General features: G+C 41.3%; 1 long non-coding RNA gene across 1 annotated transcript; it reads right to left on the reverse strand.

Moving 5' to 3' along the window:
* Window positions 1–7969: 7969 nt before the first annotated feature.
* Window positions 7970–10847, reverse strand: LOC103131374 (uncharacterized). The gene is made up of 2 exons (XR_475365.2): window positions 10308–10847; window positions 7970–8148 (listed from the first exon to the last, which is right to left on the reverse strand). It is a non-coding gene; the product is annotated as an uncharacterized LOC103131374 (long non-coding RNA).
* Window positions 10848–12149: the final 1302 nt, after the last annotated feature.

Genomic DNA, 12149 nt, shown 5'->3' on the forward strand with positions numbered 1-12149 from the left:
ACCCCGCCTCTCGCCCGGAACGTGAGCTGGAGATAGGCACCAGCACCCCTCCCGACCCCACTGAGGGACAAGGGTGAAGGAAAAAGGATGAAGGAGGATGGATAAAATGAAATGGCTCTTCCTCCTCCTCCTCCTCGTCTGCAATCCTCAGGATTAAACCTGAAACCTGCTGATCCTCTCAGGTAAATCTAGATCAGCTCCTGATGTTCATGGAGGATTAAACCTTAAATCTGTTCCTGTAGCAGAAACATTGGAGTTAATCCCATAAACACCTGGAGCTGCTGGTTACAGGTGGAACATGAATCACTAAGATGAAGATTTTATGATTTACAGCATCAATATTCAAACTGCAGATATAAAAACTGAGGCATTCCTACAACACTGAGGCTCCTGCAGGCCTTTAATTACCTTATATTATCTTAAAGTGAAAGGAATATTCTGTTATTGTATATTATTTATGAAGTTAGTGGCTGAAAGTCTCCATATTTCATCACAGATCCAGTTGATTCTCTCTCTGGTTCCTTCATTCAGTCAGAGTGGATGAAGGGCTTCATCACTTATCAAAGGTTATCGCAGGTCTTCAGTAGAATTCAGCTCTGGACTTTGACTAGGCCATGAATCTTCACATCCACTGTGTCTCTGGGTTGTTGTCCTGCTGGAAGCTGATCCTCCAGTTTCAGGTCTGACTGGTTTTCCTCCAGGTTCATTCTGGTTTCAGCTCCGTCTTCCTTCCACTAAACTTTCTGCCGCCTGTCTCCCTCATGCTTCCTGTGTGAATCTTTTAATGAGCCAAACTCCCTGCTGTGGTTTGTTTTAACTTTCTAACAAGTTTTCTGATGACATCAGAGCCAAATGCACCTCAACTTTACACACAATAAGTTTCTTTTAGACGACCTTTGAACCTCCGATAGTTTAGATTAAGAGAGATGATTCTGATCTTCATCTTTCTTTGTCTCTTCATCGTTTTACTGACAGACCAAACAGCTCATTCCACATTCAAGCTCCAACATGAGAACCTCGTCCTGCTATCAAAATGTTTGTTTCCAGTCAAACCGTCCGACTCAGTTTGTGCTGATTGAGCTTTGTCTGTTTCTCCTCCATGTGTTTTCATGCCGGCGCCATTTCAATACAGAAGTATGTAAACTAATTCCTGTGTCTTTAAGCTTTCTGCTGTAGAGACAACATGCTTCACCTGAAGCTTCAGGAGGCTGAAGCCGTCATGCAGGAAACCAGAGCAGAAACCAACAGCAGGTCCAGTCTGAGTAACATCAGCGTTCCTTCAGCCATCGACCTGCAGCAGAACTGAACCGGAGCAGAGATGGAGGGACGACCCAGAGATTCAGAACCACACAGCGTCAAGACTGGATTCACTAGAAGAAACAATCTTTTATTTCCTAGGAGTCTCGTCAAAAAGGAAGGAGGAAGGTGATGGTAAACTCTATAAAAGTGGGACATCATGAATAAAGGCGTATTCAGCTGAGAAATGGTGTAAACCGTAGAAGCTCATTTTAATTTGATCTCCTGAAGCTGCATGGAGAAACATCTTCAGGAGGCTGAAGGTTCTGCAGCTCTCTGTCACAGAAACGGAGAAACAAGAAAAACGAGATTGAACTGGTTCAGAAAGCAGCAGAGTGTTTCCAGGTGAGTTTACAGATTTTTATTAACTTTACAGAACACAGAGCTGTTAGATAATCCTGCTGGATTGGAAACTTTTCTCTGTGGAGGAAAAAAGGCTTCATGTTACTAAATACCATAAATTATGAGCTCAGGTTGTAGGTCTGTTCTGGGCTTTTGGTCACAAAATGATATAAACATAATTAAATTAAATTGAAGCATAAACTGAATGAAATCCTTAAGATTGATGATGTATTGCAATAAAATGAAGAAAATAAAGCTGGTATTCATCCCTGAGCTCAGAGCGAGTTCCTCATCAGAACCACTTCAGTTTTAACCTGGACCGGTTCAGGTCAAAGGTCAAGTTTAGTTCTTCAGGAAGGTCTTACCTTCCCATGTTCACTGCTCACACAGAGGAGGCTGTTTTACATGGAAACACTTTATTAACATTATGATTCCCAGGTTATGAATATGGCAAAACGTTTCATACAAACTAATATGAACGATGAGTTAATACAGCATGAAGCTTTTAAACCTGCAGAAACGTTACAGGCTGTAAATGTTTCCTGTTTCCTTTGTTTTCTGTTTAATGTTGATCATTTACCAGAACAAAGTGAAACCCAGTAACTGTTTATTCCTCCGTTAGCAGCTGCAGCAGCGACTGCAGCAGCGACGGCAGCGGCAGCGGCGGCGGCGGCCATGTTTATGATAACAGGTCATGAGTCTCCGTGTCACTGTGGAGTTTCTGCTTCAGACACATTAAAGGGGTTTGAAGGTAATTTCACTGCATCTCAGCTGAGTTTAAGTCCAGACTTGGACTAGACCATAGACACCATGAATCACCTGTCAGGTGAACATGTCACACCTGAACTGTCTGGGTTTGTAGCCCAGCCATGTTTCATGATCCATTCTCTGATTTCATGATTAGAAATATAAACTTTTTAAGAAAGTTTCTTTTTTTTTTCTCTGAGAAAGTAAAATAGTGTAAAAATGGAAACATTTTGCCCCCAAAAAGCTTTTTCCTTTTATTGGCCAGGTTTTTTTCTTTATGTCTCCATAGTTCATCCATCTCTGAAACTCAGCCAGATAGGAATCACTTTAAAACAACGAGGAACCAGCGACCAGTTCTCCTTCTTCTTTATATCTATAAATCGGAAAACTTCATATCTGAAAATGTTAGATCACTTTTATTATACTCAAACATCTTACATGTTCATTTTTAGCCAGTAAAAACTAAATATAGATGAATGGACGACTTCCTGTTGTGAGTTATTTAATTTATGTCAATAATGTGCTTAGTTAGTATAAAATATCCAGTTAATATTGTTGCTGCTTTTGTTTTAACAGTTAAACTGAAACACCAAAACAGGACAAAAAATGTAAAACCAGGTTGTGGCGTTATTATACTATAACACTAACATAATAACATTAATTAAAGACACCTGTACTATAATAATGGTTAATTCAACAGGAAAAAGTGTTTCATTGATTACTCAGTAAATTATAATTATCAGAATAAAATAATCTGAAAGGTGAAAAACAAAAAATAAACATCAGAGAAACAATGTTGATATGGAGAAGTTACAGTTTTATAGGGATTATACTGGATCTGTCCTGTAATACTCCAGCAGAACCAGCAGAGGGCAGAAGACTTCAATATGACAGTAAACTTGGATTTAATCAGTCATTAGAGATCTTTATTATTCTCTCTGCTGTTATTATGCAACATAACTACTTCCTCATAATTCTCACTGACTGACTGCTGACCAGCTCTCCGTCCAACAGGTCCAGAAAATCTCTAAACCTCTGAGTCTCTAAGGCAGGTTCATGGGAGATAATCTACTCAAGCTGGTGGCGAGAGACTCATCTGGTCTTTAACTCCCTTTATCCAAAAAGCTATGACCGTTTTCAGTTAATGGAGCGATGAGCTGAGTAGCCCTTACAGCCGCATGGCTCCAAAAACCACTGCTGTTAACCGTAGCTCGCTCTCTCTCTCTCTCTTTCTCTCTCTCTCTCTCTCTCTATTTCTCTCTCTCTCCCCCCCATTGTTACAGACTAGATCAAGTTTAGTGGCTCAGTATAAGCCCCAAGGTCATTATTCTATAAATGCCAAAGAAACGTCTGAAGCCACCACATTTCTAGACTCATGCTCATGATTTGACATTAATCAGAAGAATCACACTCAGAAAATGACCCGATTAATTTGACTGTCCACAAATCTTATTAGAATTTTAATGCATCTTTATTAAGCTAGCTTTTAGCAGGGGAAAACAGCTTGAATTACTAATGAAACACAAATTTAATATGAAAGTTTAAAATCAATCCTTCCTATCACCTTTCACTATTCTGTCATTTAATTAACTGAGTGAGGCTTTGGGGTGCAGAACAACCCAGACCCAGATGGGGGATGATCTCAGCAACAGAAGGCTTGGTATCCTTGGTTTGGGTCTTGTTCTTGGTTCGGGTCTTGTTCTTGGTTCAGGTCTTGTCCTTGGTTTGGGTCTTGTCCTTGGTTCGGGTCTTGTTCTTGGTTCGGGTCTTGTCCTTGGTTTGGTTCTTGTCCTTGGTTTGGGTCTTGTCCTTAATGGCAAAATCCTTTTCTGAATAGAAGCAAAGCTGAACTGGAGGTTGTCTTTCAGAGACTCAGTCCTTCGTCACATGATGGTCTTTGTCCATTCACCAAATCTGATGCAGCAACTGGAGATCTTTGGGTTGAGTGCAGGACGGCAGTCGGATCAGGAACCAGGGTTCTGGACTATCGGGTCTTGTTCCTTTCCAGCAGTGCCGGGTCTTCACCTCTCCGTGGTTCCTCGGTGCGGTCCTGCATCTTCATGTTGGCTTGACTTCAGCACCGGGGAACTAAGAACAACTTGTTCCTCTGTTCAGGGGTTTTTATACTCTTTTTTCCCATGGTTGTGTGTGGCGATGGCCGATGTGACCTCTCGAACGTTCAATGACCTTTGTGTGTCAGTACCCTTCTTGTGCCACTAGGCGTTCATAGAAAAATGTCTGACCGTTCTACATCGTCAACGCCTCATTCACTTCTCCTTTTCTCCTTCAGCCGTTTATCCACTGACCAACTGGTTTCACTTCCTTAATCTGCTTCGGTGAGGGTTGTGGGCTATCAACCATACTCAGAAAAAGACCCGAGGTTTTGTAGTTCCTCCTGCTTCCCGCTCAGCCTTGACTCACTGCTGACTTCAGCCTTTTAATTTTAACACAGCATGAGAAACGTGTCAATGTACTTCACACAATGCATGATTACCACAATTACAATTTTAAAACACTGTATGATTAAATCATTAAACACAATCATCCTCGTCTGAATTTCTCAGACATAATCTTTGCTTTTAATAATCATCTATTTTTAATTTTATTTCCTAAATTTCAATTCATAATTTTAATCATTCTTTGATTCACACTTTCAATCAAAACACATGATGATTCATTTTATAACCATACTTAATAATCAAAATACAATATTACATATTATATAACCATAAGTAAATCAAAAGATTACATATTTCTCCCAGGTTTTATGATCCATTTCCTGGAAAGATCTCACCAACCTGTCAGTTATCATCCAGTCGGTTTTACTCCAGTTTGTTCCTCTGTGGTGGAAACAGGATGAGGAAATGTTGGCGAGTCGTGAAGATGCAGCAGCTCTGATCCACTCTGATGATGTTTGCAGTGAAGAACCTCAGGGCAGGGCCGGCCCAAAGCCGCTTAGGGCCCCAGGGCTACTAAGGGGCCCCTCAGTGGAATAGATTATTTTTTTCTTTTAGTAATGATTTCTATGTCATTATAATAACAAAAACACACAATTTCATTATGAAGTGGATTGTTATTCAATAATATTCAGGGTTTCCCCAGAAAACCTGCTCAGCCCGGTGGTCGGGGTGTCGAGGCGTCCACCTTGTTTTTGTATTAAAAGATGTTAAATAGACAGAAAAAGTAAAAATATTACTGCGTAATTATATGTTATGGGAAAACATCACCAGTGAAACACGACTTAAACCCACAACTAGTTTTAAAAACATCAAATCACAAAATACAATAAAATGAATATCAATTATTTGTCTGACTAAGTGGGCAAAGCATTTGATACGGTTTGATGCATTGTGTAACCGGAAAAATAATAATAAAATAATATAAAACCAGCATGATGCATGACTACGAGGCGAGCGCAAAGCTATTTACCAGGCTGAACCTGAACCTGGTTAGTGTTGGTTTGTTAACAACTAATACACCAGCCAAACGGGACCACTGTGTTGCACTAGCACCGCCACACCAGCAGGGGGCACACATGTTCAGGATACAGAGCTTGATTAGAGTAAGTAGAGTTCCATGTGTAGGAGAGCGATCGTTACAGTCAGTGGTCGTATGTTTGTTACCGCACTAAGAAATAAACGTTCAGCTTCCGGAGGAACCTTTGACTGTCTCTTGGTTGTCACCACACCACTGTGAAGCACCAAGGGAGTTAACCTGAAGTCCCCAACCACTTCAGCCTTGGAGCGAGAAGGAGCTCCTCTGTGTTTCCCCCAAGAAGTTTGGAGGTTCAGCAGGAAAGGTTAACAACATACATAAACTTTACAGGGAAGACAGAGCCACACGTTGGGCAGCGTGTTGAGATGAAAACACAGCGTAATGTTTTGTTCACAAATACAAATCATTCTCACCGTTCGCTCAACGCTCCTCCGAAAGCGACTACAAGTTATTCCTGTGGTTCACATAGAGCCGCGCAACCAGAGCTAACCAGGGTGATGTTTAAACTCTTACCTTGATATAGAGTTCTCCATAGAATCATAATTCCTCACAGGGGATTGATGTAAATATCCATACAGGTCAGCCTGTGTCCAGTTTAAGTGAAAGGAGGCTCGGGATCTGCGCTGAGGTAAACTTAATCCAGCTGCTGCAGCCCGAGGCAACGAGCAGAGGAGCCAGAGGTGTGATTGGACTGAGCCCTGCTGGCTTTAAATGCATAAACTACAAACCTATAAATATTTTAGAAATAAATGTGCTACACAAGTAAAACTCTCAGAACAACGAAGACGCTTGCAATCCGGCTTTAAGATTAAAAAAAAAAAAGATAAAAGCGATCCCCCCCCAATTATTAATTATTCTAAACATAAAATCAAGCAACGCTTAGCCTGGCGGTGGGCCTAATAAAGCATGGCGGGCTGCCAAGCTTATAATACACTGAGGGAAACCCTGATATGCATTTGATAATCTATGTAGAAATCCTTATCATGGAAAAAAAAAATGAAATTCCTCTTGGATCCAGGTTCTGAAGGGACAAAGACTCACCTTGTATAAATGACATTTTTAGCTATTGGAGTTACGCTGAAGATAAATTTATTTAATCAAAGAATGTCATGAATATGTGTGCATAACACATAATACTTATGAATTATTAAATTTTATGTTGGCTATGTTAGTGAAAATGCTTTATACTAGGCAACAATTGTTGCTGGTGGGAAACTGCATGAATGACACAAATCTGGCCTATTTACAAAAAATAATAAAAATAAAAATCATGACATGCATAACCTATTATAACAAAGAATGGTTACAAGTGTTCAGAAATATTTTAGATACAGAAAGATTCGATGCCACATCCAGCAGATGTTATTTTCTCAATGTGCCGAGTGACCTTTGACCTCATTTAGTCATTTCATCAATGAGGAAAATCAGGTGAAAATGTTAGAACAAATCTGCATCCAGGAGGAAATTCTCCCAGTTCCACCAGACCAAACATCACACCTTGGCTCTGTCCTAAACTAGTTTCAGGAATCAGCTTAGTAATAATTCAGTGCAGAGGCCACAGTTTGTGTGAAGGATTGTCTTGGGTGGAGGGGCTTGATTTAAACTGTGGGAACGACAGAGATGTAGAAGACTTCATGTTGGTGTTCTTTCAGGTCTAAAACATTTTACAGTTTAAGCTGAGTGGGAGCAGCAAGGTGTCCAGAATAAACAGTAAAACCTTTAACACATAGCAGAGGGCTGTCTGTGTTATTGTTGCCATGACTACATTCACTCTGATTAAAAGATGGAGGAAGAGACAGAGGCCCAATATGAAGGCATTAAATCAGGAAGTAACATTTCTTTGGCACACACACACACACACACACACACACACACTCTCTCTCTCTGGTTGTTTTCTGGAGTTTCCACTGAAGCCTTTTTCAGTCTGTGGTTTATTGGTTGTTGCTGCTGATCTACAGATTGTTGATGAGCAACAGGAAAACATCAGATCTGATCTATCGGCTCTGAAACCACAGAGACCAGAACGATCAACAACGAGAAAACAGACGAGACCAAATGAAAAACTTTAATAATTTACTGGAGAACAAACTGAGAAAGAAACATTTTATTAAACATCCAGAGAGGAATGGTGTTAAAGTCAGATGGTCGGCTGAAGCAATAAAATAACTACATATGAAGTAAAGAGGAGAAGCAGCAGCTGGAGGTCAGAGGTCAGACTGGTGGACTACCTCAGTGAAGAGTAGATGATGTCTGTGTCTGGTTGAACCTCTGGAAGAAAATAAACTGGTTAAAATAAAACCAAACAGCAGAAGGTCAGTCAGAGTTATGGGAACTATGAGCCTCTCATGAAGTCATTTATCAAATGTACATGGAAAAAAATATGATTGTTCCTCTTATTAAAACACAATTTAACTGTTAACTATATTCTGAAGAAAGCAGAGTTCAGCTTAATCAGCCATAACTACACCTTATTCCTGCCTGAGCTGTAAAATAAATAGATAATTTAAAAAGAGCCTGTCTGACAACATGAAGCAGGCGATAAGATCTCTAAGATCTAATTATAATATTTCACTGAACAAGGAAGAGCAGAATAAAGTCAGTGACATCAGCCTGGAAAGTCTGCAAATCCATTTCTAAGGCCAGAACCGTTTATCCACATGGACCAGAGGAGAACCGAGAGACGGGAAGACCCAGAACAATCAGGAATTTATTTATTCTTTTAAAAAAGAGAGTCTCCCCCAAGAGAGCTCTGCCCTCAGAGAGCCAATAAGAAAACCCAGACAGTGAGTTAAACACTCAGCCTCTCCTCCAGCACCTCCAGTGCATCAGGGCAGGATGCACTGAGACCAGGCAGATGCCCTCTGTGGCCCCATCTACAAACACAACAGAACAGACGCCACCGAGCTACAGAACCAGATCCCCGACCCAACAACAGGGCAGACAGCCCCTCAACCATACATCACGCCGGCCGGTGCAACATCAGCCACCAGCTCCATCCTCACCACCAAACCAACCAAAACATCAGAGGCCTCACATCCAGAAAGGCTGGACCCCCTTCAGTTCACCAGCAGCACCAACATCCATCACTGTGCAGAGAGGAACAGAGCAGGAGAAGCAGAGCTCTGCCCCAACCACCTGGCCAACGCCAGGACCCGATTCAACCCATCCATGAAACACGAGGCCACCCAACCACCACCACAGTACAATGCAGGTATGAGCATCACACCAAGCTGACTATCAACCTCTTCCTCCTTAGCAAAGCCCCTCTACCAGTAGCTGTAAACAGAGAACGGTGATCTGGAAAAACCCCAAGAAAACACCCTCTGCCTGCTCAAATATGGTTGATGTGACTTGTTATAAGCAGCAACTAAAACAGAGATGGGAAGTTGATCATGTTATCTGCTTCCATTGATCAGAGCTTCTTCTGTTCTCATGTTCATGCTTCATAACTAACTTGAGTCTGACTTGAGTTTCTTAGTTCAGATCTGCTGTTCTGAAACCAAAACCCAGATTATCCCAGAGCTGCAGGTTTACTCAGAGTATCTGCTTCTAGTTTGTTTCTCAATCAGAGCCTGATGTCCTCCATGCTGTCTGACTGAAGCCTCCCTGGTCAGCTAGGCTAAACTAGCTACAGCTAGCAGAACTCAACTGCTATAAAACTGAAACCAAGAGTGAAAAGTCTGTCCCAGAGAGTCACTTCCTAAAGCCCAGAACCATTCAGGAAGGTATGTAATATTTAATTTACTGGATGTTGTCTTACTAACTCATGGAGGATATGAACATGGTTAAATTTAGTGCAGTAGCTTTGGTAACACTTTATTAGAAGGGGTGAGCATAAGACTGACATGACACTGTTATAAACATGACATAACATCTGTCATGAACATGAAGAAGTACTTATGAATGTTGTCATGAACTTTGCATGATTTTGTAAATTATGATAATTTAATGCAAAGTTGGCATTTTAATGGACTTTTAATGCAACTTTTAGAGCAACTTTGCATTAAAAGTGTAATTATTTACCGAATGACACTTTATGACAACAGTCATAAACATTAATAAAAACTTCATGTTCATGACAGATGTCATGTCAGTTTTATTTACACTCCTTCTAATAAAGTGTTACCATAGCTTCCATTACACATCATGTTGGTGTAGCACTTTAGTGTTAGTGGAACTAAAGGTTATGATTAGGGTTAGCATAGCTAATTTTTTAGTTAACAATGCCCAGCATTGGATTAAGGGAACCTCGGTGGGGTCAGAGGTCATTAGATCACATGAAGGTCTTTTGTCTGGTAGAGCATCTTACTGCTGAGCATTAATGTTTACTGAATGTTTAGAGAATCCAAATCCTCCACATAAAGTCTAGACATATTGATCATTATCTTCTATAGATTATTTATGACATTAGTCAGCAGCAGTTCTACCTCTGGTTCTGTTGGTTCTGTTGGTTCTGATGTTGATTTGTCCATAACTGATCCCGTCGGTTCTCACGTCTGAGTAGATGGCAGATGAAGGATTCTCTGTGAAACACACAGAGATGATATGAGCTGCAGCCGTCAGATAAATGTTTTAGCCATTAACACTTTGTTTAGTCTGTTATAAACTTAAACAGTAAAACCAGCAGGTGGGAAACACTGAGACCACAGAGTCTCACAGCTAAATCAGTCCAAGCCGACACGTTTCAGATCAAACAGACACGCTGTCGCCTTCGACACAGAGATGCAGATCTGCAGACCACCCTGCAGAAACCACTCACACCTCCAGAGGAAGAGCAGAGCTGCTTTCACACGCAGATAACTGGAACAAAGGGTGACGAGCAAAAACACCGAGAAGAACCAGAGCGATACAGAACCTCTGATTGACTATAACTGTGTCTGTAGAGAGACACTGTCTGTGATTTATTGGGGTAATCAGTGATGATAGGCATGAAAGTTATTTGAAGAAGGCAAATAAATGAGTTTTCTTTTCTTTTAGTATTTTAAAACTCAAAACGAGCTACTATTTTAAAGATAAGCAGCATAAGATTATTAAAATCTAAATCTACAGGAACATTTTTACTCCTCCAGACTTGTAAGTGGAGCTAAACATGGAGTAAGGAACAGGCAGTCAGTCATCAGAGCATTTATCAGACGCTTCATCAAACTGATCTACATGACTGTAATGCCAGAACGAAGTTTCATCTAAACAAATCAGCTGTTTGCTGAAGACGAGGACAAGATCAACTTCAGTTCAGATGGTGTGAAGTGTGTGTGGCAGTAATCAGGTTAGGAGATCAACAGTAGCCCATAAACTGTGGCCTGTGTCTGGGCTACAGTGAAACACGGTGGTGGCAGTGTCATGATGAGTGTTGCTGGCTGTGAACTGAGGGAACCGTGAAGCAGAGAATGATCCCTCCTCAGAAACTGGACCACAGGACAGTGTGGTCCAGCAACCCTACTGTTGTTATGTTGGAATAACAACAGTAGGGTTGCTATTCCAACATAACAACAATAACCACATCTCAATGATGCTAAAGGCTCTGAGGGAAACGAACGGTGCTGAACTGGTGAAGCTTCTCTTCAGTCCTATACTCCATCAAGCATCTGCAGGCCGTCCTCACACAGCAGGTGGAGGAACAAACGTCTCCATCATCCAGCAGCTCTGAGATGATGAATCATGACGGTGACTCTAACAGAAACCTGTGAAACTCTGAGCCCGAGAGGAGAGGCCGTGTAATGGAGGAAACTCAAGATATTGATTGATATTGGTTCACGTTTAGTAAAGTGATGGTCCGGTAGACTCAATTTGGTTGAGACCAGAACTCCATCATCTGCTCCACCTCCAGCTGCTGTGGTTCTGAGTCTAACCAACCTGTTCCCCTCCTGGCCTGTGGGGGCGCTGCACCAAGAACCACTAAAGGAAACGACAGGAAACCTCTGAAGACACTGAGAGTAACTTCCTTCTTCACCAGATGGAAACAAGATGGAGGCGTCAGATTTTAGCAGTTGGAGGATTTCTCTTTAGGCTAAAGACCAGGAGCCATTTCTGCTGCTAGTGCTAGGCTAGCACGTTAGCTTTGGTTGGATTTATCAAGAATGCCCTGCGCTGTAGTCCACTTCCTGCTTTTGGAGCGGTCTCTGGTCCATTTGGTGTTCACATATGCATTTGAACCAAACTTAAATTCACTTCAACTGAACCAGATGGACAAGAGTTCGATTTATTTGTAAATTACGTGTTCACACCTCAACATAAGACCTGGACTTTGTAGGCAGACGGATTAAAAGCAG

The sequence above is a fragment of the Poecilia formosa genome, unplaced genomic scaffold (genome assembly GCF_000485575.1).
Source record: "Poecilia formosa unplaced genomic scaffold, Poecilia_formosa-5.1.2 Scaffold750, whole genome shotgun sequence".
Taxonomy (NCBI): domain Eukaryota; kingdom Metazoa; phylum Chordata; class Actinopteri; order Cyprinodontiformes; family Poeciliidae; genus Poecilia; species Poecilia formosa.